The sequence below is a fragment of the Ciconia boyciana genome, chromosome 1 (assembly GCF_034638445.1).
Source record: "Ciconia boyciana chromosome 1, ASM3463844v1, whole genome shotgun sequence".
Lineage (NCBI taxonomy): Eukaryota > Metazoa > Chordata > Aves > Ciconiiformes > Ciconiidae > Ciconia > Ciconia boyciana.
In genome coordinates, this window is record NC_132934.1 from 161,404,885 (window position 1) to 161,431,602 (window position 26,718).

Genomic DNA, 26,718 nt, shown 5'->3' on the forward strand with positions numbered 1-26,718 from the left:
TATACAGCCTCTAGACTTTGCTCCTCTAAACTGCTAGGTGCTCCAGACTTCTTATCCACAAAGTGTCTCTGCAATCACCAAGCCTCTTCTGTATTCAGGTTCAATTTGCAAGCCAAACTGCTGTAGCAAATAATGTTTTCCAGGGATATTTGCTAAACCCTTTTGGCAAGAGTAATACAACATTCACTGTCATAAAAAGACATGATTTTTAATATGCTGCTTTGTGTTGTTCAAGAATCATTCAGAGTCAAGGAGTCAGACAATGAAGCCAACCACCAGCAGTGCTCTAACTGCTCACAGTGCTCTAACACAAGCCTCTGTGTTCCGTCTCAAAACCATTGTTAAGAAAAAAAAAAAAAAATCTTTGAGACTATTGTCTCACCTAAACAAAAGGGTATTTAACTGCTCCCTCATTTAACCCAAATGGAAAGCTATTGCCTTTCCAGTTGTCTTTGGGAGGGTCTGTGACTGTCCATAAATCAAAGATGAATATTCTGGGAACCACTGCCACCAGTATGACTATCCCTTCTAGATCCAACTGCAGAAAGAGGAAGTACTTAAGTTTTCATATTGTTAAAGGAGGTCAGCAGACATATCTATGCAAAGCAGCCAATTTCTGGTATCAAGTAGTATCCAAGCAAAAACTAAAAAAGTCTCAATAATGTAAAGTTAAGGCTTGGATGTAACCACAAGGGGAGCAGCTGAGGGAAGGGAGGAGAAGGGCATGAGAAAAACCACCGAAAACCCCATCACATCACCAAGAATGTTTCTTTATCCTCCAACTTCATTAAGACCTGAAGGCAGAACAGCCTTGGACTACAAACAAAAACAGAGCCTGAAGACTGGACTAAGCTCCTGACCACTCTCAAAACAAAAGTTCAAGTATAGCCCTTTTCAATTTCTTTAAGCATATATGAGATTGATTGAGTTTGTTTTCAGCCTTGCCTCTGCTGAGGAAGTCTCTCTAACATTACAGGGTAATGTAGCTCCAGACTCCAGGCATCCTTTGGCCACGCTCATAGAAAGTCTCCCTAGTCTCTGCAAAGGAAAACAGAGTTCAGTAGCGTGAAGGGACCTGCTGTTGCTTATGTAAATGACATTTTGCTGTAACAGATTTTTAAATAAGCTGTCTGCTCCCTTCCTCAAAAAGTTGAGGTTATCACAGCAAGGACACAAGTAGAAAATAAACATGCCCACAACAGTATACAGCTTCTAGGAACTGTGCTTGGGAGGATCTGCTTGTAGGTTATTTCATTCTCCCCCCGACATGTGAAATGGCAGGAAATTCAAGTTCGCATGTGTAAGGGACAGAAATCTCATCTGAATACGCTACCAGCCATGCACAAAGTAGTCTGCAGGGGAAAATGCGGTGAGAATCTCTCAAACACAGACAAACACATCGAAAGTATGTCTGAGGCTCATACATCTCAATCATTGTAAGTCCCTTCCAACTGAAAATATTCTATTCTATTCTAACTTCCCAGACTAGGACTAGTAGCAGTAGTATCACGGGCCTTGTTTGGAAAGAACTGGTTATTTTTCTGCAGCAAAGCACAAGTAATAACAAAAAAACCCGCCTTTCTATGCATCTGTCCTTCAACATTTAAAAATGATAAAGTTACGTTGCAGCCTGCACCTTAGCAGTGTTCCTTTTGACTCGCCTCCATGGCTGAATACATGCTCTACTAGTACATGAAACTTGGGGAAGTTTAAAAAAAAAAGACAGCATAGACTATTTTTGAAGTATTTTTAGATAAATTTTATGGTCCAAATAAAAGAAAGATAAAACAGATGGCTTAAGTCATTATTGGAAAGTAAACACATTAGTAAGCACAAAACCTTACATTAAAATTGCTTTTGTCATTTTCCTCTAGAAGTTCATTTCTATTAGTTTACACATCTCAAAGATTCATTTGCAATTAAATATAATCTTTACATTTACTTTGGTACCTCTTTTTCCATAACCAGCAGGTTACACAGTATTTACATACTTTCCTAAGTGTTATATAGTCTTGTTTACATTTATTGCTTTTACACCTTTTGTTTTAGAAATTAGCAGTGGATTTGTTTCTTTATACTGAGATGCCAATTTTACTATGGCTTTCAATGCACTGCATTTGGAAGGAACCAAACTTTATCCACTAAGATGTCTTAAAAGTCACCCTAAAAATGCATCAGAAAATGAAAAAAACTTTACCACAAACAAGAGTATTTAAAACAGAATGATTTATTATACAATGGAGAGATTAAGGCTTGGTGACCATAATTAATTTTTCAGTTCACTAATAGTCAAATTTACTGACATATCAAGAAATTCCATTAGGTATCTAAAAAACACCAAGCCTGTGAGATACCTAATTTGCATGATGCCTTCAGTTAGATACCTGGAGTTGTGTGCTTCAAGCTTTAATGCACATAATCCTAATTTTCTCCCATCTGATTACTTTGTTCATAGATTAAAAGGGACAAAGGAAGACAAAAGCTTTCCTACTTTCTGAGCTCCCAGATGAGTTCTCAGTCCTGAGTTTATTCAAAAAGAAAATATTCTCTCTGCATCTGGTAGCTAAATTGAAAGCAAATACATAACACAAAAGCTTTTCTGCTTCTCAAAAAATGAAAAGTACTTACACTTGGAAAAATGTAAACAGCAGAACTTTATCCAGTGTAAAGACACTAAAACAGAGATCTAAAAAATTTAAAGGGTAGCTCCCCTTCAGTTGCCTTATATATTTTAAATGACTGTACACAATGGATACAATAAATGACACCACAAAAGGCACATCTTTTGACCTACCTGAGAAGTCACTGATACAAAGTGTTTTATTTAACTGAAACTAACACATAGGGTAAGGCCTTCCCAGAAATAGAAATTATGGTTGAAATTTAATTTGCCAGTTTTATTCTGAAGAGGAAATTTTTTAAAAAGGATATTTACATAATTTTTTCTCCACCTTGGTGTCAACCTGTGTGCCAACCTGCTCACTGTCCACAGCTTTACTACTTCACAAGCTCTGTATTAAACATTGCAGCCATCTGACATTACTGATTTTAAGTTGTTTCCAAGTTGTTCCTTCCAAACTGTAACAATTTTACTCAAAATCCTGGTGAAATACTAGCAGACTGCTGCCAGCAGTCGGGATCTGACCTCTCATTACTATTTAAAGAAAACACATTTAAGAAGTTCAAAATTTTCTTTGTCAGTTTCTCAGTGCTTTCACAGCTCCCCATTTCAGTTCTGTCCAAACTCGTGCTGCTGCAACAGGGATGGCATAGCAGCCTTCAGGTCGTCCCAGCAGAGCCCGCAGACTTTCACGGGGCTCCAAGGAAGCTCACGCAGAGACACGATGTGCAGCAGCCATAAAACCAGTGCTCTGCTTCAACGAGGCCACAGAATAAGACCGTAAATGAACGTTTGGTGTTACATCAGATTCCCAACCCATCTATGCAAAAACAGCCCGTACGAATGCTGGAACGGTTCAGAAAGGGGGATGTTTCCCACCTGCTTTGGAAAGAAATCTTAAGGGTTTCCATGTTTCTACATCTGGTTGGTTTTTTAGGGTTACAAAAGTGAAAATATGGCTCAATTTCTCTTTTCCTACCAGTAGAGGCTGAATTTGAAGTTGCACACAACTAAAGAACACCAACCTTTCTGGCTCACCGTGCAGACAAGGACCCTCTCAGCGAGGTGATTACCCAGGAGCGAAGCACAGAGGAAGGAGGTGTTGGAAGAGAGCCCATTTACCTAAAGAGAGGCATGGAAGCTCTTCCTCCCTCCTGCCCCTCCAAGAAATGCCACCTGGAATATTTCTGCCTGAAAAAAATTGATGTGTCTGCAGAAATCAAGAGAAGGCTGTACAGAAACAACTTATGTCAACTTTTCAAGTACTTATAAAACGGTACCAAAGAGGAGATAATGACTGTGGTACCAACTGCAAGTTTTAACTGACCAGCTAGGGTAACACTTCAGGGGAAATATAAGCAATCCCTGGGACGCGTGCAAGCAGCCCAGTTGCACGCAGCAACTCATATATAGAATAAAAGGTTCACACCAGAAAGGATCTTAAGTCCTAACTATGCCAAAACAAACTCTAAATACAAACCAGACTATTTATTTTCTAGCCTTGCAATAATTTTGATAAGCTCTACTTGCTGCTACAGATTACAGAAATAGAACTAATTTTGCTCAGTAACTGTACCACACTACTGAAAAGCTACCAACACACTTAATCTTTGCAGTAAGGGACTACAGGGGGAAAAAAAAAAAGTAAAGAAAAAGGCCACACACAACACTATATGCTGGTGTCTAGCAAGCCCTAATTCTCCCCTTCTCCCAGTAAGATTTCCCCAGATCACCTCCGGCTTGCTTGGGAAAACCGCACTATTCTCAGCCCGTGCAACGCAGCAAGGTCAGCAGGAACATCCTGTGAACGGAGGATAAACTGTTCCTACCCTTCAGTTATCAGCTGTGTTCAAAGCCAAACCCCACAGTTTCACCATTCACATTATCTCCTGGGTTTGCTCTGATGGATCCTGGGTTTGATCCCCATTTACCAAGCCTACACAGTTTTTCCCATATCATTGCCTCAGAAAGTTCAGCCTCTAAGTGAATTACACTTCTTTGTTCACCAAGTCAAGTTTCAATAAAACTGCTAGAAAAAACACTGAGGTTGTTACTAAATAAAGCAGACACACAGTCATGAACCTGACATTTTCACCCTTCTTGCAACCAAGTACGAGCCTTGCAACTACTAGGACTAGTTAGTAGTCAGTTAGGGAATACTAACTATGCGTACAATTTGGGAAGCTTATGGCTTTGTTCTCATCTGTCTGAAGTGCTTAAGATGGATAAATGGATAAACAACAACTACTTCTGAAGTCATTAGATCTTTTAAGTTACAGAAAAAAAATGGCATTTTTTTCTTTAATGGAAGACAACGTAATGAAAAAAAAAATGGGTATGATTATTCAATCCATTTAAAGTCTTTTCCTGCCAATTAGTAAATTCTAAGCATGAAGGACCAGCAGAACAGACAAATGCAATATTGCTTTAAGGGAAAATAAATAGTATGTTACCACAGCCCTCAGCCTGCAAAGTGACTCTGACTTTTTGCATGTTCTGCAAAAATAAGATATCCTGTAGGCAGCTCTCTTAATGGATTTGTTCGGTGAGGAGCCTTCAAAGTTGCATCCATCTAAAAAAAAAATAAAATTAGTGGATGTCTCAGTCAGTAAGGAATACATACTGCCAGGCAGCAGAGAACCTCTGTTAATGGACATAAGGCATAGTGGCAGCTTACTGAATTCCTGTAGCAAACTGAGGCTTGCTTGAAGGGTCTTAAAATGATCAGAAGTATATAAATGAACTTCTTATTAAAGACAGTTTTTAAAAACAAGGGTGATGCTTTAAAGCTTTCATAGTCTAACACGCTTCTAACATCTTACGGAACAGAATCCATGCTTCACTAACATTTTTGGTATCTTATTCCTCCTTTTTGTCTCTAGCATACCCAAGAAATTCCAAGATACACTTCTGCTATCATCTTTCAGCTCAAAAAGAGAGACATACTAACCAAAATAGGTCATCATGCCTTACTAACACAGACAAAATGACTAAGTATATGGTAACAAAAGGGAACTTTGAGGTTATTAATCACTAACTGCTTTAGCTCAGCATAAAAATGAGCAATTACATTTCAAGAAAACAAATGTCTAGATTATTTTATATAACATGGAAGATAGCAGTTAGAGAAGAAGCATTAAAATTCAGAAGTTAAGAGAGAGACTGACAGATCTACTGGTCCAGTAACCACATTTACACATGATCTTTCTGGAAAGCCAATTGCCATGAAGACAAACCCCTTGCACAGTGAGTCCTCCTGAAGGGCTCCTTCCCGCATGTAACTCTGTACTAGAACTGGACAACCTGGAGCAGAACGAAAGCTTCCCAGGGAACCAAGGAGACTGCCACAGCAGAGCAGCAAGGGAACAAACCATTTGCAGGATAACGAAGTGTAGGAGCATATAAGTAAGGTATGTGGTCTGCAAGTTGAGCGGGAAGTTTAAAGATTTAGGAAGAATTAGAGCAGTTTTACACAGGCTGGTTTACCAGAAGGAAAAATCCCCAACAGTAAGATCATAAACTATGGAGTAAATTTTTTTCTTTTAATGGAAGCAGTGGTATTTAAGACATCTGAAAGAAGCCTGAACAAAAATGTCAGTCCTTATAGGGAGCACCCTTGAATCAGATTATAGATACACAAAAGACAATTTAGGACCATTGCCAAGATTCCTACAAACACTGACTCAAGCCTGCAGTTACCTAAAACTCATCCTTCAGTCAATCACTGAAAATACAGCTCTGCAGGCAATGAAAACAACAGGAACCTCACCCAACAAATCACTGAAGAAAAATTGAAGCAGGTAGTATGAAAGGTAATTATCAGTCAGAACAAAAGGTCCTGTCCATTACAGAGTAAGAGATACATGTTTACTCAAGGTGCCTAATCTGTTACGTGACAGAAAAAGATATTGACTTGTAAGTCCATGGAAAAAAAAAAATTAGATGGATATCTCTCAGTGGAAAAATGACTGAATTAAAAAAAAAAAATATCAGACATTAAGAGACAGATTCTCTTAATAGTTGATAGCTGTCTCACAATCAGTGCATGCTTCTTAAAGTTTCTCTTTCTTAATCACACAGTACAGAACAAAGTATATGTAGAACTTACATGACAGAGTACAGAATTTAAAGACCATTTTAAATTTGAATCTTGTGATGATCACAAAGAAAGTCTTTAGCTGACTGTATTCTGCCACAGGGAAGAAGGGAAAAAAACCTCTAAAATCCATCAAGATAACTGTCCAATACCGGGCTTGCCATTTGCAGTCTTTCTAAATCATACCAATCACACACAAGATCTGTTGCAACATTTAAAGGCTTCATGCCAAAAACGATTTTAGCTTTATTGGGCCATCAAAACCCTAGATGAGCCTCCAGAGATCTGCATTCCTTCCTTACTGTTAAGAAAGCTGTAGGACTAATGGAAAAAGAATATTATTCAAAACTTACATACTTACACTTTTGTTGAAGATGTAAATGAACACCTAACAAGTTCTGGGTCTCCATACCAGCAACAGTTTTGGCTAGAAGCTTACTGAAACTTTAGAAAAGATAAACAGTGTGTCCTTTCACCATATTTGCCTTATCAATGGAAAAGATAAATACAGGTATTATGGATAAATACTACAGAATGCTGTCACAGATAATAAGTGCATTAAAAGAGGGGGTTGGGAAATAAAAACATGGGTAGAATTCAAGAAGGAAAGAGAAGTAAATATTGTGCAAGTAATCAATATAGTCAGGTTTGGAGAACATCAAATAATTCTTACTACCTGAAAACCTCATAAAAGTAGCATCAGTAACACCCCACCTTCATTAAAGGAATGATTCAGATTGCAGACTCTTTGCCCTTTATTTCAAGAAGAAAAGCCATATATACATTAATTTCTAGTGATTAAATAAATTTCCTTAATCTCAGCCTTGCAACGGCGACAGTACTGTTGCATTTATTTTTGCTCACAAACTGTTGTTAAAAATAAGACAGAGGAATGGTTCTTCCCAGGACTGCCAACAGCAGCACACATGATATGCAGAAACAGAATCACAGAACCTCGATTTACATCATGTTTTTCTTTCAACCCTGAAAGAAATTCAGCCTTACTAGTGAATCAGAAAAAAACATACACACTACTAAAACACTGAGAGTATATGCATATAGGAATTTCAAAGAGGGGAAAGAAGGTGGAAATAAAGGGTAGGCAAAAGAAACAGGCACAAAGAAATGGGTTACTGTTGTTCCTTCTAACATGAACTAATTGCATATTGGGTAAGGATAATCCCCCACGACGTTCCATGCGTTCAAAGGTCAAGACTTTTCCTTTTCAACTGTCCCCATCAAATCCTACTCCCTGAAGAAAACAGCATGAAGCTGCCCATTAGCATGCACACTCTCAAACTTGGGGGTTAAGGACTGTAGCTCTGCACAGTGTAGTACTGCATCAAGCACCACCAACACAGCCCTCAAAGATGAGCACGGTAACACAGCACACTTAAACAAGAAGTACAAACAACAAGCAGTGAGCCAAGAGCTTCTGAAGGCTATTCTGTCTATTCCAAAATAGCAGGGACATGGTATTAACAGAACTGTATTCACTGTATTAACATTTAAAGGTCTCATGTCACCTATGTTGCTGTGTGACTTTAATTTAAAAGCAGAGCTCCTCTCTCTTGATGCTTCAAGAGCATCGATGTGGGACAAACCTGGCCCCACTGAAGGCATCCAGCCGAGAGGGAGCCCCTGTGTCCCCATGCCCAGTTACAGAGGAACCACTTGAGCTGCCGCACCAGGTATTAAAAGTCTTTCTTTCCCAAACGCAGAACTACATATACATAAGGTAGAGTCCTCAAAACAAGCACCCAGATCTCTGCTATTCCTCCCTGCAGTCCCCTGCAGCACGAGGAATTTGATTAAACTTCCTCAACAGGAGAGCACTAAATAAACACTGTAAATTAAACAAAACTATGCTCATGATCTAGCTGCAATTACTTCCAATTGATTTGAGTCTTTACTGTCCCCTCAAGCTTTAAACTTCATAGATAAAAAAGGATCAGGCCTTACTGGAGGAGGAATACCAAAGAAGGAGTTACGAAACTTTCCTTAAACACATTCAAAAGTAACCAGACTAGCTTGTCCTCCTGAAGAGATTCCAATTAAATTTACCCTGGAAATCTAATGAAAAAAAGTAAGCTATTCCAGGATTTGTCATAAACAAGGAAGTTAATGCTTAGAATAAATTCAATCATTGGTTGATAGACACACATACAAATTACAAATTACTGCAGCATATTTTATTTCACAGAAGTCAGACACTGCCAAAAGACTTTAGGAAACTTTTACCCAGCTGATACTGTACAATCCAGCTCTCAGGCATGTCAGCCTTTTCCAAGTTGAGCCAAACTGTCACTTGACTGCAACAGGAAACATATGCACACGAGTGCAGTGGGGTTGCTCACTGCAATTCAAATACTCTATGGGAAAACAAAAGCAGATATTCTTATTCCACTCCTGGGAACTCCTCTGCAGAAAAATCCTGGAGTTACTTGCAGATTTTCAAACATCCTCTTAGGTCCTGTTCTATATTATCAGGATGGTTTCATAATTAATTTTCAGATACTAATTTCATTAGGCTCAATCTACTTGCAGGAGCCAGACTTATTATTCTGATTTTCTCTTCCATGTCTCCAAATCAGTTCCAGCTTGGCAAGGAAAATGTGTTCTCAGATCACCATTCTCTGAAATTCATTCTGCTCCAAGGTTAGCCCAGAATTGCCACAGATACAAGGCTTTAAAACTTCTAGAAGCATTTTACATTTTCCTGTAGACATTTTTTAGATGTATAGCTACCATTTTCCCTTCACAGCACACATCCAAGCTTCAGTTCCAATCTTAGGATGCTTTTAAGTGCAAAAAACTTTGTACAGGTTGGAGGGGGCATTTTGCTTGCACAAAACCACGCAGAAAAGTAGAATATAGACTCTCCTCAGGACTTTTTCTATTGAATTATGTTTACACTAAAATGAAAATTCTTTGAGCTTTCTTGAAGGACAGAAATCATCTAATTCTGCAGCTATAAATATCCTGATAGCACACGGATTTTGCAGAGAATCCAAATCCAGAGATGAAGGGGCATACTGAACTCTCCCTGTTATTTTCTTTACATGACACTGGGAGGGAAAATGTAGTTCTGTTCCTTGCATCCAACTATTGCGGTACACACTCGAACAGCCCACCATCTTACAGCTAACTACTTCAGCTTTAATTCGGTTATTCTTTGTCTGTGTATTAGCTGTTCTCATCACATCACCTATTTTTCACTTTAATTATTTTAAATAATAACATAAAATACGTATTTTCAAACATTACTCTCACTTTTAAGGAAAGGAACTTTGAAGGAAAATTTGGTAGTTTTATCTACTGCCTAATGAAATTTTACCAACAGATCTCAGGGAGTCAAATCAACCCTAGCAAATACTTGATTAAGAACAATACTGCGTTCAGTTTTAATGCTTTCACAAACATGTCTGAATTTTCTTGAATATATAGATTGTTGGGTTTGTTTGGTTGTTTTTTTAAATCAGAGGAAAACAAAGAGTCTACAACTTGGTTCCAGAAAAAGAAAATGCTTTTCAACTCCATCTTCTTATCATATGTACAAACATATGCATACACACTACTCCATCACAATAGTGATCTAATTTTTCAGTCATAGGCTTGTAGCATGCTGCTATTAGTCCCTAGCTCTCCTCCATCATGTACTTTCTCTTCATTCAGGGGGACAGGAATGGCTTCCCTGTGTTGGGTTTTCTCAAGCAGGGACCTACCATCACGTGTCATTTGCTCATCCATTGCTTCAAATGATCCTTGAAGCGTTGTTACAACCAGAAACTGCTCCCACAATTTCACTGGTGCCTTAGTGGGCAGCCACTGCACACAAAATTAAGGGAGAAATGCTTATGTTCAAGGTATTGCCTGATGATAATTTCTTGGTTCAGAATCTGAAATAGTCCTTGATTTGCACATAAAAAGCTGGACAACTGGAGGTAAACTTCACACAGATATCCTGCTCTTACACCATCGCTTTGATACTTCATTGGATAAAAGCATGCCTACTTCATGGCTATGGGAAGCATTTCCAGATAACTGTGGGAAATTGCACTTGGTGTAAATGCAGCCAAGGTTTTTGATAAAGACTTCATGTTTTGGACAGGCTTCATTAGTGCTAGGTTTGTTTTCTCCCCACTAAGAGCCACTATGTAAACATGATCATGGCTGGTGACCAACAGAGCTAATAAAAAACTGGTTTCCACCCAGCTGATACTCTTCCCTCAGCCCCTGCACAACGAAAAGCCAGCTGCTGCACAGCTCGCTCCACCACACACCTCCTATCCTGCCAGCCTCCCCAACCCCTCTCTCAACACTGTCCTATTTACTCACTGCTAATTAGAAGGTATGAGGCTGCAACTGCTTTCAGCAGTACCTATGTGACTGCCCAGCCAACACACGTGCCGATCAGGAAGCTGACAGGCAACGCAGATGACCTCCCACAACAGCTGCAGTGATTTGAGTCTCTCCTCTATCTAGCACTTATTTTTTAATTAAGCTTCATTGTTTGTCTAATATGGTTGAAGTTGCCCAACAATCTACAGAGATATAGATAGAAAATAGTCAGAAGCAAAGAGGCAGCATTACCATTCAAGCCTTAATTGCAAATAATATGAAAAAAAAATCGAGATGGAAAAACCTGCCCCATAAAATTACCAACAGCAGCTTCTCTCCTACAGGTCTATTTAGAAATTCTTCTCTTAGAAGTTCACTTCCAACTCACTCGTTTTAGGCAAATGGATGCTATATCCTTGGAATTGTGCCGTTTGCGACTTATCTCAAAATTCAAATATTATTAGTAAACGCAGAGCTGTGAGCAGCACTTAATTAGAAAGCCTTTTAAAACCTTTTTTATATTCAAATGACAGTCACTTGCCCTTCTCTCCACTGCAATACCATCACACCATCTGCTTTGTGTTTGTTTTATTTATTTATTTGCTATTGAGGAACTTTGAGGATATTTTCTGCTAGCTTCAGTTTCAATATTTATTGACTGTACATTCTAGGTATCTTCTCCTTTTTGCTTGTTTTATATTTCTTTTCATGGTTTCTAGTTTTTTATTTTTCATAGTACTGAAAACGATGCTCAACATTTCAAAGGACACAGGAGGAAAAAATGGTGATCTGCACCAAAACATAAAACAATTTTATTTTCCGGTTAATTCAGCTAAGCTGTAAAAAATGGCTAATGAATGACACAGGTTACAACAGCACAACCATATCGTTGATCTTCCTACATGCACATACTGATGCCTCTGTTTAAAAAGCAACAAAACTATTGAATGTTTAACATGTTAAAGGTAAACATTAATGGTTTCAAGTCTTACAAACACAATGCTAAACAGAGATTTTCAGGAGGAATTTCCACAAAAATAAGATAAAAGCTGAGGTCTTCAAATAAAAAGACTGAAAATTACCTCCAACAAGGCTAATCTTAAGGTTCACACAAAAAAAGTTTAACTTCTATAATGTACTGAGACTACTTGGTACTTAAAGTTGTACGAACTCTTAACTCTCAAAAAGGTACGGCAACTGAATCCCCCCTTCCTCATTCTCCCCTTAATATTTTTCATATTGTTAAGGGCCTGAATACTAACCACTCCCTGGAAAATAGGAAGCTCCTGAGAAAAAACACAACAACTTCTGCAGACTCTTACTTTTACAAGAGCTTTACCTTCCTTTTTAGCCTTGATGTTTGAGAAAATAACCTCAGGCAGGACAAACTAAACAAATCATACTTTTCCTTAATCTGAAAAAGACACTACTATTATACACCACAGCAAGAGCTGGCCAGAGCCTTCTCAGTTGTAATCACTGTTACTGCAATCATAAGACTGCAGAGAATTAACAAAATAAAAACAAATCAAATTCATTTCACTTTGATGGTAAGCCATAAGCAGCAGCAAACTCCAGGATAATTTGAGAAATGAGAGAGAGGAATGGAAGAACAGTAAAAAAAAAAAAAAATCACTCTTCAACCCCCAAAAGGCACCCCATCCTCCCTTCCCATAATCATAGGAAGACCAGGGTGGCCAGGGAAATGCTCCAAGTCTGTCTGATACCTGCTGTGTTCCGAGAGCCTCTGAATGATGGGAAGCCCTGTTCCAACCCAACAGTGATCACCACATCCTCTCTTTTCCTCTTAAAAGAGGTTTATTTTTAAGATTTATTTTCACTTATTTACTAACGCAAGAGAAAACACCTCCTGTATAAGTAGTGTGAAAGTCTGCTTGGCATTCCTACCTCTCTTTGTGCAAGACTACGTTTTAAACCCACCTCGTACTTTCCAAAGTTGCCTTTGGAAAAAGGCAACTACCAAAGACATACTTACCATATAATTTAATAGTAACCTTCCCCTCCCCTGAACTTTCAGGCCAAAATCAATGCCATAAAAACCTGCCGAACAGGAAGCCTAATTATTCTAACATGTGCAACCAAAGCGATAGGGAGTTTCACAGTAAAACTGATAAGGAGAGACATAAAAGACTAACGAGCAGCCTGCCAGTGCTCCATTGCTGCGCTAGCAAAGGTCCCTGTGGAACACCTTTGGTATTGTTCAGTGGGGTGACGGAGGCTGGGACGTGTCCAGAAATAACACTCAGAGATGGAAGAAATGAACACACAATGTCTGCAGCTCAAGTGCTTAATCCGGGCACAGAAAAAAATTATTTGAAAGAGCATAACCAATAGAAAAATGCACGATGCAGAGCAGAAAGAGCCAATTAAATGTACACAGGTTACTGAGCAGCTAGACCCTTTGTTACTGAGCAGCTAGACATTTGCTATTTGAATAAATTGACAAATGTCTTCTTGACCTGAGCCTGTGGTGCAGGTGACGGAAAATAAGGGTCCTTGATTAAGGAGATGCAGTTGTCCGTATTATTAGTGACCAGCAATCAAACAACTGGTCCTGCAATAATCAGGAGTGAAAGACGCAGAAATGGCCGACCATAGCCAGCAAAAGCAGCAGCCCCGGACCGGAGAAGGAAGCAGCCAACAATACCAACTCTGGATGATTACTGCTAGGTTTTCCAGTTTAATAGTAAGTCATCTTTTGACCTAGAAAAATGTGTGCTCTTCCCTAGCAATGTTTTCTAGAAGACAATCCAGGTATCTGAGCAGCCTGTCCCAGAGGCAGAGATTCTATTTCCTCTATGCATACAGAGCATATTACCTGCACTCAGAGTTGTTTCAAGCAGGGATGGCTTGCTACTAATATCTCCCTTCAGAAAGTCACAGCTTTTCCTCACAGTTGTCCATATGATACATCTCCAGCTGTAGAATTTCTGTAATACCGTGCGTATTATAGATGCTTTGAGGAGATCTATATGTTGGGAGAGGAGGGGAAGGTCCCCTTTGGTTGCACAACTTATCCCTTTTCACTTCTGTGTTAACATACCCAATGAGGGAGAGAGCTTGAAAGGGCAATTTAAAGAGCCTTACAAGACAGTAGAATCACATGTCAAATTGGAGCATAATAGCCTCTTAATGTACGTTCATTATGGCAAATTCAGTCACCCTGCAAGCTCCAAACCATTAATCTGGCCCCCCAAGTCAGTATATTTGGAAGGAAACTGGGATTGAAATCATCATTAACATTACTACTCATTTGAGAAATCTTGTACCATGGGACAGCAACCTCCACCACTGATGCCAAGGTAGCAAAAAACCTGATTTTAATGGCAAGCAGCAGAGCACTGCATAGGCAAGGCACCACCAGTAAGGGAACCAGCAACACCGCCTCAGAGACATGGTCTCCCGCCTTTCAGCGGGCTTGACCACTACACCCTCTTTATAACCTGGGGAAGAAAATAGAGTCTGGAAACACCATTCCTGCCTTATACTAAAATACCACCCAACCCCTTGCAAGTATTCCTCATGACTAGTAACAAACGTGTATTGTACAGTAATCTTCTACTGTAAACCTCAGTATCCAGATTTCACAGCTTGAGAAAGTTCTTTCCTCCATTTTATACAGCAACAGAAAAACAGATTTTACGGTACAGACTTTACCGTGTAACATTCAAGGACACGTTACAAAAATCAGTTCCCCCCGAGATCAACAGAACTTTAGCACCTCCATGAACTTCACCAACAAGGCTTCATTTTATTTACGTACCAACTAACAGAGCCACCATTCTTTTTTAAGTCCTTTTTGACCACCAAACATTAAAAATAGTTTCCCCCATTTACATTTCCAGACCAAAAAAAAAAAAAAAGTAGTTGCACACCCTGTTTCTCAAATCCCCCAAAAGGTGTACCATATTTTCATTTCTCATAATATTTAATCGAGTCCACTTCATTAGAGACAAAGCTAAAAAACTAATCACACTGCAATTGATTACAAACAAGATAGTGCCCACATCTATTAAAGACTGACCTAATTGTCTGATTCGCCTACATTTCTGCAGGCCAAATTTACTGACATTTTGCACAAATGCAAAGCTGACTGAGCCTGATGACCTTTTATACCTCTGTAATTAGTCTTCCCTGCCCTTATAACCAGAAAAGCAAGTCGCCCCTTTACTCAGCAATCCATCTGTAAACTATAAACTCCACCGTCTCCTCAGCACCTACCAGTCACAAAAGTACAGGCACAAAAAAAAGAAAAAAGAAAATACACAAACTGCAACCTTTCAAGGTCATGAAATTAAGTCTGGAGAGGCCCTTTTAGGATAAACATGCCAATTTCTAAAAGAAGAAACAGAGAAAGCAGGACAAGTTGGTGGACCCAAATTCAATAAACAGCATTTTTATCATGCTTTTCTAAAAAAGACAATATAAAATAAGGACACTGGCATAGACAAGCACCATGAAAAAACGATGGAAAAAACCAAACCAGAAACCAAAACCAGTAAGTTTAGTCCCCATCACTAACATCACAGCACAGTATGAAGAGTATAATGTAAATACATCGATTCCGCACTAGAATGTAACCAAGATTAATAATACAGAGGTTTAACTGCAGAAAACATTCACTAGAACTTCATTTATGTATATAATCAGGTTTTGCAACCCAATCCTACAGCTGCAAAAAATACTTCCTAATTACGAACGTAAGTTTAAAAAGATGAGTCGAGTCAATTCTACCGGAGTGAAGTTCCGGATGTGGATCTCCCCTGCAGTCAGCAAGACGCAGATCCGCATTTCCCCAAGCAAAGCAGAGGGGAGGACGAGGTCAGAGCACTGACCTGCACTTCAAATTCCAGTCTCGGGAAAGAAGGACGGACAACCATGAACAACCAGCAAAGACGCAACTTCATTCTCCAGACAGTTTTCCACCTCGCAAAACCTGAGGGGACACACTCAGCCAGCGACGTGCACATGATTCTTCAGCCCACTGGCAGCCCTGAAATTTCTCTGCCCACCAGCCAACTTTTCACTACAAACACTGTGAAAAAACAATATGGTCCCATGGACCATCTTCCCCAGCTTCCTGCACTAACAGAACCCAGTTTGGGAGTCACTGCACCAGTAAGTCCCTTTTAGAAATCCACATCCAAGAGCAAGCCAAAGATTTAATGCAAAGATATTTCAAACCAGAGGAGCATTTTTTTTGCATAGTTCCATCATGAAGCATACATAATCTAAAAAGCTGACAGCACTGGCAGCCTCATATTCATCAGTGTCAAGAATTTTTATATTTTTTAAAAAGAGATGCTGATTTTCATCATATATGAATTTCTTAAGTGGAAGTTTGGATTTTTTCGTAAGTCAAATTAATCTAAAATCAGCAGGGAAAATTTACTGAATAGCTCTACAAATTCAGAATTCTCTATCTGAATTTTAATGCAGAAATACATCTCCTAAAGCAAGACTTTCTCTTTTCTTTTTCAAACCATCATGTAAGTGGCATTTTCCCTTTGGTTCCCATTTATCATCCACAATTTTCTTTCAAAAGGTTTGGTTACAAGTAGCATGTTTTAAGACATTGATTACACAGTGACTAATGAACTGTGTCAACCGGGGGGGGGGGGGGGGAGATTTCCAATTTGAAGTCCAGCCATTAAATAAAAGTCAGGCTTTGGTATCACACATTCAATCTCTTACCAACTTTTGACATTCTGAAGTCCCATGTTACTGTGTGTTAAACATTCTGCCCACTTTCCTAGTTTATTTTGTTTGTTCCAGAAAATACAGTGCAGAAGAAAAAAACCCCACAAATTAACTGGCTATACACAAGAAACGGCAAAAAACGAGCAGAGAAATACAGCTTTCTGACCCCTTCCCGTGATGACGACAGTTGGCCCTACTGCCAATGAATCCTTCCACAGCTACATCTGAACTTCAGTCTGTGGGGATAAAAGAACTTACAGTGAGTTTGGGCTGATATAGCGACGTCTAAGCTTTAAAAAATGGCCGTCGTAATTCAGTGTATTACATATAAACCCTCATCTTTGCTATTTGTAAAGGAAATAAAAGAGACCCTACCCAATCCTAGAGCAAAACCATACCTAAGAGGATGAAACTCTGAATTAGAAAGCAAAAACATTAAGCAGGATCCCCAAGCCACAAAGTTGTTACACTTTGCTCAGCACCGGACACTTCTGATACCGGGGAAGGCCAGGGCAAAAGGGAAAGAAGCTCTCACCTGGCAGCATTAACACACAGAGCTTACCAGCGAGGTGCACGTCAGGGTAACTACAAGGCCCAGGATGCAACGCGGTGGGCACAGCAAACGCAGCTCCCGTCCTGTCGTGTCAGCCAGCGCAGAGTTTCAAGACCCTGGCAGGTCGGACACGTGAGGCACGGCTAAGAGGATTTTGTACTTTCTTGGTAAGCGGGACCATTTCTAAAAGGCTCAGATCCACTAATTAGCTAGATACTGCAATTCTCACATAAACATCTGTAAGTAGGCGAAGGGGATATCTTCATTCAGAAGAACGTTTGGGACTTTTCTTAACTGGGCTCCTTCAGAACTTTATTTTTGTTGGCTTGATTCCAATGTCAGCTGCTTGCTGTAAATACATATTGGAAGCAATACAAGGAGGAAGAGTCAAAGGATCTGAGAGATACAAATAATAAAACAGCTGAGCAATACTGTTCCTTTAGAGCAATCATCTTTCCACTCTCCAGGGACAAATCTCTTTGAAAGAAACCCTGGTAAGAAGGCTGTGACCGAAAAAAATATGCTATGCATTTCATTTATTTCATGCCAGCAACCCAGCAAATCCGGCAACTTTAAAAAAAAACTCCAAAGAGTTTGCGTGTGCTTTAAAAAAAAAAAAAAGAAAAGCCGCCAAAGCACAAAAGATAAGGCCTACTACACACACATAAGCTCCCACTCTGAAAATAAACTTCTGTTTACTCAAAAACTTTCCTCAGCAGTTCATGCCTGTTTGAGACCGGTCGTACCAAAGAACGGGAAACACTCGGTTTCGAAAGTGGCGAACTTTCCAGCTCGGGCACGGCCGAGGTGATGGCAGAGGCGTCGAGGGAACCGGAGCCACCTCGGCGCACCCCTGGGTGTGAAGGCGGAGGGAGCACCGGGCGGCGGCGGCCGTCACAGCCGCTCAGGGAGCCCAGGGGGGCGGCACTGGCCGGGGGCGAGCGGGGAGACACCCACCGCCGCCCAGCCCGGGCCGCCCCGTCCTCCCCGGGGCCGAGGCGGGGAGGGAGGCGGGCTGCCCTCGCACGCCCCCCCAGAGCGGCACCTCCCCGCCGGCTCCGGCCTGGGCTAAACCTTTCCTCAGGCCAACGGGGACGACCGTCCCTCCAACTCCGCCCGTCACCAAGCGTCCCCTGAGGGCTCCCGCCCCGCCGCAGGGACGCCCGGGGCGTCCCACCCGCCGCCGGGCAACCGCCGGGGGGACGCCCCGCTGCCGGGGCCGGGGCCGGGGCCGGGTCCCAGCCCGGGGGCGAAACAAAAGGCACCAAGTTGAGCGGCCGCCCTCGCCGCCGCCCGGACTGCGCCCGGCCGCGGTGGTCTGGGGGAAGCGGGGGAGGGAAGGCGGTCTGGGCGCCGCTCGGCGCGGTGCCTCCCCGCGGATTACCCGCGGTAATGGGATTAAGCGGGGCCGAGCGCCGCCCGCGGGGTGTCCGCCGGGCAGCGCGGCCCCGCGGCTGTCACCGCCCGGGGAGGGGGGCGGCAGCGCCGGCGGCGGCGCGGGCGGCGCTCCCGGCCGCCGGCTCCCTCACGCCCTCGCCGCCCCGCGGGCGGGTCCCGCCGCCTGCCCCGCAGCCCTCGCCGCGGTGCCCGGCGGGGCGGGCGCCACCCGCTGCTGCTCCCGCCCGGCCCCATTGTTCGCCGTGCCGCCCTTACCGTGCGCGGGGCTGGGGCTGCGCGGGCTCCCGCGGGCTCTCCTCGCTGCGGCTGGTGCAGGGGCAGTCGCGCTTGGCCGCCGGAGGTCCGAGCCATTAAAAGCTCCGCGGGGAGGAGAAGGAGACGGCGGCGGCAGGAGCAGTGGCGGCGGCGGGGGGAGGAGGACAGCGGGGGGCTCGCAGGAGCAGGGTCGCCATGTCCGGCTTTGCAGCGGGGGGGAGCCCACCGGGCCGGGCGCTGAGGAGAAAGGGGGCAGGCGGCGACGGAGGCGGGGGGGAGCCCTGCTGCCGCCTGCAGACCGGGGGAGCGGGAACTGGACGCCGCTCGCCGCGCTGCCGCGGCTGCACCTCCCCTAACCCTGCCCCCTCCCGGAGGGGGAGCCGCCGGCGGGAGGAGGCGGCCGAGAGCCCCCTCCAGCGTTCACTGGCGGCGGCGGTGGCTCGCCATGGCCGCTCGCCTCAGCGCTGCCGGCGGCGGAGGGCGCGGGGTGCCCGCCTCGGCGGTGCCGCCCGGCCGCAGGTACCCGGGCAGCCCGTCGGGGGGAGGGAAGGAGGAGCAGCGACCGCCGCCCTGCTCCGGTGCGGTGCCGGAGGGGCTCCGGATGCCCCCCTCCTCCTCCTCCTCCTCCTCCTCCTCCCGGGCAGCAGAAGGGGCGGGCAGCGGCCAGGTGGCCGTGCCGTGAGGGAAGGGTTAAACCAGGCTGCAGCCCCGCGGCTGGGGGCGGAGGGCGGCTCCGAGGGGCGAGGCGGCCGGTGAGGGTGGCGGGGCCTCCCTTCCCGCCTCGAGCTGCTGCCCGGGGGCAAGGGGGAGCAGAGGCCCTGCGCCATCGCTGCCCCTTTCTGTAGATTTCGGGGACCATCCGACGTAGGTGCCCTCAGGGGCACGGGTACCTCGCAGGCAGGTTGTGCCCTGCTGTCCTTGGACGGGGGAATTGGTTCACTCGCCGGCAGCCGGGAGGCTGTTGAACCCGTTCAGGAGGAGCCAGGACATTGCCTGAAGGGGTCTGTGCAAACCCATGAATACCCCAGCTTTTCTGCTTTAGGAGGAGGCTTCAGGAATCGACAGAGAACAGATCAGTGCTTGATTTACCAAGAGGTATCTATTCCTCCACACTCATCACACTCCAAGTGCTTGCCTGAGACGCCAGAGAAACCGAAGGACTGGGTGTATGGGTAGTGTATTCACATTTATGGTTACTAGTTAGTAACCTGTATTTTCTTCCTCGTTAGACAACCACAGATCACAGCACTGTAAAATTCAACAAGTAGTAGCAATGTGGGCTTCAAGGGCTGTCTCTCAAAAGAGTCTCCACTCCAGTATGTGAGTAGAAAGGAGACCACCATGCAAAGGCCGGGGCTGGGGGTGTGCCTTTTCCAGAGACCTTGTACATTCCCTCAGAGAAGATTTGGAGCTATAGCAAAAAGGCTGTCACACCTAGGACCAGCATAGCTGTCTGCATACAGCAGCTCTTAAAACACCACTATCCATTTGCATAACTTAAGTGTTAGGGTGTGCATCTCTTTGAGCCTTTTCCAGTCTTTTACCCAATGTTTTTCAGGAAGAAGACTGGGTGGTGCACACAAATGAGTGATGCAGGGGAGACACTTCGGGTCTTTTAAGTCCTCTCAGTGACCCAGGAGGGAGCAGTAAACTAGGTTTGTATTGATAAAGTAACCCTTCTGAGCACCTAGCATTTAAAGACCATTTGAGGAGCACAACTACTATCTCTAGTTTTTAATCACTGGAGGAAAGAGAAGTTATATGTGAGTGCTATAAATATTTTTTTCATCTAAGCCTTGGCCTTGCTTAATCCACAAAAGACAAATTCCTCTGCTGCCAACAGCAATGCCTCTATGCACAGACACCTCACTGCAAATACCTCAATGCACATGCCAGCCAACCTTGTGAGACCAAGAGAACTTCATTTCTTTGGTCAGCCCTGAAACCTTAACAGAAGTACATACATTACTGACTGAAATGCTGGAAATCGCCTTTAGCTGTCAATACGTGATAAGATAGTAATTATTGTTATTTTCCCCCAGACTTTTTCCACACAAAATGCATGGTCTGTCTGTAGAAGATCAAGAAGAAAGATTACATTCTCATTCTGACAATATAGAATAGAAGAGAATTAGAATAGGCTATTTCAGTTGGAAGGGACCTACAATGACCATCTAGTCCAACTGCCTGACCATATGAACTGTGGTTGAAAACACTGACATAATAAAGAAGATTGCCTTTTTCCAAGTACTTATTTTGTCAGCAGCTTTAACTCCTACTTAAGGTGCAGTTAGGGTAAGAGCAGCACTGCAAGGGTCAATTGTAGCATTTAGAATTTCCTGGTGCTTTTTATGTACACTTCCAGATCAGTAATGCCTCATTCACACCTAACAAAAGAGTTGTTGTAATCTACATCAAATGAGTGAGGTCATCTTCAATGCCTTCCAAGTTTGAGTGACCTTGAAACATTTCTCAGTACTGAACAGAAGTAACAGGTTGCCCTGCAGCTACTGATCATTTATTACTGAGCTCCAAAAAGCAACAGTGAAATACTATCTTGAATGGTATACTTACTGAAGCATCAAAGGTGGTAATATGTCGGTCATTTCACCAGGAGCCATGGACAAGCTTGCATGTGTTTATGAGTTAACCCTTGATTCTTGAATCTTCTGAAGCTGTCAAAGGACAACTAGGGACTGACATCTAAAAAGACTTCTTTACTGTCTCTTGATGTTTATCTAGTCAGTCATAAAGTCATCTTTCACCCATCCATTCCCACTGATGCTCCCTACAATTCTCAATTTACAATTTATCTCTTGTAAATTACACATGGCAGCAACTTGCACTCTTCTGATGTGATTGCTAAGAAAAGCACTCATCACTGCTGTTAGTTTCCTGTGGTACGTAGGCTTACATTTCTTCCCTATTGAATGAGATGTGGAATTTGTTGGGACATCAAATAAACAGGAGCATTTGAGAGAAACAGCATTTGTTTTTGAAAAGTCACGGAAATTAGAAAAATGGTTCTAGTTCATGTTTCTGAAATAAAACAGATAAGCTTTGTCTGCATCCACTGACAAAGAAGAGAAGAGCTGGAACTGGATTTCAGATTAAGCAAGACCAAGCTGGCATGATCATTCATTTCTGCCTTACCTGATAAGAGAGAACCCAAGGTAAAGGAAGGGAAGGAGAGAAATATGTTAAAAGGGTTCTGTCATCTTGAGAGACTGCCTCTCTGTGCCTTATGCCTTCTTCCCTGTTAGGAAGGAAATAGCAACAGCTATGATGGAATGCAAATACAGATCTCTGGAAAGTCTTCACTTTTTACAACTCTCATATGCTGTGATGATTTGCGGTTATTTTTTCATTGACACTTTCTCATATTTGTTGTGAGGTTCTGGGAGGTATGCATGTATGCAGGCAGTTATGGCAGAGTACCTGCAAATTCACACTTTCACCTGCCATGTGGTAACTTGTTTGCCTATCTGTGTGCTTTGTCAAACTAAATTATTGGACTCAAAACCCAAGTATGCAGATTAAGTTATTTGGTCTGGTTTACAGTAAGGTCAGACTAGATTCTTCAGTGGTCCTTTTGGCCTTAAAATCTATGCCTCTTTTGTAAATGACTTTAAAATATGTGTCGAGTTCAAATGTTTTTCTGTGTTTTATTAAGGTCAGAAGATAAGATGCTGCCCTAATCGAAATCTGTGTGCTCCAGCTATGTCTTTTGTCTAGTAATTCTTTTTCGTAAAACATTCCACAGATGTTTTCCCTGGAGCCTGAAATTTTGTTTCAAAGACCCTTTCAGCAAATACTTTCGTGCTAGATTTATCAGTGTGTTCTTGTATAAATGTAGTTTGGGGCTCAATCTTCCAAACCTATGGCATTTGATTAGTTAGTTTTAGGCTCTCTCTTATATGTCTTTATGCTAACTTGTGTTAACTCATCTGTTTTTGCTAATTTCATTGCAAGAGCATGACAGAATTATCCATCCAGTTCTTTCAGGATCATTTCACCATTATTTTTATTACACGTTTTGTAGCATACATGCTTCCCACCATTTCAGTGGCTTTTGTTTGCAATATATTTTTATCCACATCTTCTCAAAATATTATTACAGTCATCAGTTGTTAAGATTATCATACCACTAGCTCTTCTGGTAAGGTTACTAATGTTGAACTAATACGTCCTTCTTGCTTCTAGATCGGAATGCAACGTCAAACTATAGCTAGAAGCAGTGGTAATTAACAATTTTCTTAATAGCATATAATACTACCAGTAGACCATGTCTTAACTTTTGAGGGAAAAAACAAAGAAAAAACCAGATATTTAGCCAGTTAGCAAAGGAGTCCATTTCCATTCTCAAACTTCAGGATTTCTGTGTGAAAAAATACCCAACCACTGAAAAGAAGCCATTTATCACTTAGAGCCAGCTAATTAGCAGATTTTGTTTACTGCCTGCTCAAAGTGTACAATATCATGAATTAAAAGAGAGCCTTTTAATGGTGTATGCAAAAGTTTACGCAGTCCTTAAGAATTTCTATAAAGAAACCTTTTGCGTATCAAGCTGTTGGAACAAGGCCCTCTCCCTAACCTCAGTATTAATACCGTACATCATCACCTCTGTTACGTGTCATCATATTTACCTTGTATTGTCCAACATATTTGCCTGTTTCAGGATTAACGCATTTGTTACGTTAGCTGCATATCGTGCTAAGATGATCACCAGTGCACTAAATAGATGAATCATCCCTGAAGCTTCAGAGCTAAAAAGTTCACTTGAAATTCATGAACAATTTATACTCCTCAAAACTACATAGATTGTGTCAGCTTATACTTGCTTCATGCTTGCTTTTTCCCTTCTGCAAATCCAAGGAGGAAAAAAAAGCTCGTTTTTTAAATGACACTGAGGATTCCAAAAGTATTCATTAATGGACAAAATTGTCAACTACTGCCATGTAAATGAAAATATTACTAATAATTTATTATTATTATCTATAAAATCATCATTTATCAAATTACAAATGTCAGAACCTTCAAGAAAATAGAAGCCAAAGAAAAATACAGAGGTTTGTGAAAGAAAAAAAAAAAAAAGAAATCAAACATCCTTTTGCTATTCGTATTCAGGTTTCCTCTATTGCAATCTATTTGCACCTTTTCTCCCAAAAGAAGGAAAAAAGAACACTGAATATCAGGACAAAATGTGTATTCTATGTCAGTATTTCCATCAGAAACAACATACCTCTTCTGTCATGGTGAGGACAGAGAAGTGATAATGGAAAGAGAAAATATTTGCAGATATGAAAAGTTTTCACATGTTGAGTAACAAATAAAAATAATGCTAAAAAAGAGCTGCCACCTTCATCAAGTGCCGTCGAGCCTGCTGCGCAAGATGCAGTGTATTGGGCAGGAATGAAAGCTCATAATCTGCCTGTTGAATGTGGCTTTTGGAAAACAACCAACCAACCACATTAATCTTTCAATACTACTTTTGAGAAGAAAACCAAATGTGTTGTTTGAAATAGAAATGTGCCCTTAGAATTCAGAGTTTAGGGTAGAACTCCCAGCACCGTAGTTCATTCTCTTCCAGTGCTTTTGTCATTTTGGACAGAGCAAACTCTTTTATCTGTTTAAAAAAAAAAAAAAAAGAAATAAGGCGATACGTTCCAGGAGGACAGTGCAACTATATTCATTAAATGATTTTGAGACCATTTAACACTGTGATGAAGAAGAACCATTTAAGTACCTGGACTGATATAAGCAAATATGGTTCTAAAACAGAAAAAATGCCATTTCTGCAGCCCCTCAGAATTTATACCATGAGTAAACACAGCTGAAAAGAGTCCCCTTGCAAATATGAAAATGAGAAGAATATAGAATATTAAACATGGCTTTTAGCATTATCAGACTTAGAGATTCCCATGAAAATAGTAACTCTCTTGCTCTCCTCTCCCCCCCACCCCTCTGCCAATATTTTTGCTGTGACCTCCTGCAACATATCGGTGTGCCTGAATAAATCCTTCTGGGATAATCCCCACTTTAAAGTGGTGGGGGAGGAACGTTATCTAGTGCTCTGTCGCATTCAGGATCTCCCGTAGGTCCTTTCTAACTTCATGCTGGATGATAGACATTTTATTTTTACAACGGCTAGTTACAACAGGTGGCTTAATTACTGTCTTCTGCATTGACATATTCTTCTGTTTTAATTTTTAGAACATCTAAATCTGGCTGGAGGGAGCAACTGTAAAACCTGTCAAAGCAAACATCAATTCAGCATATGATTTTGCTATTTCAGAATGCAGCCTCTGAAATTAGCCCATTCCTAAATGTCAGACCAGAAGCCGGGTATTCTAAGGGTGGTAATTTATTTGCTTTCCATGGGAGAAACATAGCAGAATGAAGAGAAACAAGACCATCTCTTTTCTATCTGGGTTTAATATAATTAATGAAATTCCTTCTTCAAAAGGGATCTGTGAAACTTTCTGTTCAGAAAGTGAAAGGTATTAAATAATTTACAGAAATAATATTTCACTGTAGAAAGCTTAGCAAGATCTGCATAATTTACATTTAATAAAATCAAATAATCAAATGATTAGAGACTTGAAAAGCATTTATTTTCCTGCTTATTATCTTTTATCCACTGCAGTTATTTTTCTCAGAAAGAAAATTCAATGAATGAAAACAAAATAACTGCTATAAAAAGTAGAATTTAGACAGAAAAAAAATACAAAGCATCATCTCCATTTTACTGATGAGAAAAGTCCTCTGCAATGATATAGTCTACTTTCTGCTACAGTCTACTTTAGGAAGGAAGGAAAATTTTCCTTAAAGGTCAGGTAGATCAAGTCTACACTTTTTCTCCCATCAGCTCCTATCAACTTGCCGACAATGAGCCGCAGAAAGGTTGGTCATGTTCTTCCCTGTGTAAATGCGTCAGCTGGTCCATCACTGTCAAAGATCCTATTTAACCTGTTCCATGTCTGTAGCAACTTGGGCTCTGCCTGTGAGTTCCAAGCGTGAGTGATGAATGCTCTCCTCTTTCCTAGGTTCTGATGCTGAAAGATGGCCAGGGAACAGTTTCTGTTTACAGTCTCTAAATTTTCTGAGATGCAGGGTACAGGCAGAGGTGGTATGAGTTTTTCCTATGCCCAGTTTTTTCCACTTAACAGAATGATTCATAATTCATTACCACTATTTCCAATTAGATAATTTTCCCACTATACTTAAGAGAAAAAAATTCCCTTATGTCTGTTGTTACTAGTATTTTTTTATGTTTCCTCAGAGGTCTGCATGTCTCATATGTCTGTATTCTCTTCAGCATTATAGTGTTCCATAGTCTTTCAGTTTATTGTACAGTTTTCCACTTTATAAATATTTTAAAAGTGAGATTCACTGTTTGCTCTGACAATGAAGAACAGAAAGCAATCGTTTCTGGTTTATCAGTAGTCTCTAGGATACATTTGTCCTTTAAAACATCTTAATTTTTGTAGTGATCATTTGCTATTTACAGTAGAACCAACAAAGGGGGGGGAAGAAAATTATTATTATTTTTTAAATATTACATTTCAAAATGAACATGAGCTTAATAAATAACTGGATTGAATTCACTCTGCTGAAATAGGGCAGGCTTAACAAGAATAGTTCCCAGGAAATGTTTTAAAGCACCAGGAGTTTTAATAATAGTCTGTACTAAATTTACCAGTTCTTTATAACAAAGATGCCTATCATCTCATG

The 26,718-nt window shown here is 41.5% G+C and overlaps 1 protein-coding gene across 5 annotated transcripts in view; it reads right to left on the reverse strand.

Annotated features, from left to right (window-relative positions):
• FARP1 (FERM, ARH/RhoGEF and pleckstrin domain protein 1) overlaps window positions 1–19,310 on the reverse strand; it is a 216,934-nt gene extending 197,624 nt beyond the window's left edge. For 4 of the 5 annotated variants that reach the window (XM_072849956.1, XM_072849955.1, XM_072849954.1 and 1 more), the window contains exon 1: window positions 18,985–19,308. The gene's annotated coding sequence lies outside the window, so the exon portion shown is untranslated. Of the gene's footprint in view, window positions 1–18,984 lie in introns of all 5 variants that reach the window. The other variant, XM_072849957.1, reaches the window with a different exon arrangement.
• Between the last annotated feature and the right edge of the window lie 7,408 nt (window positions 19,311–26,718).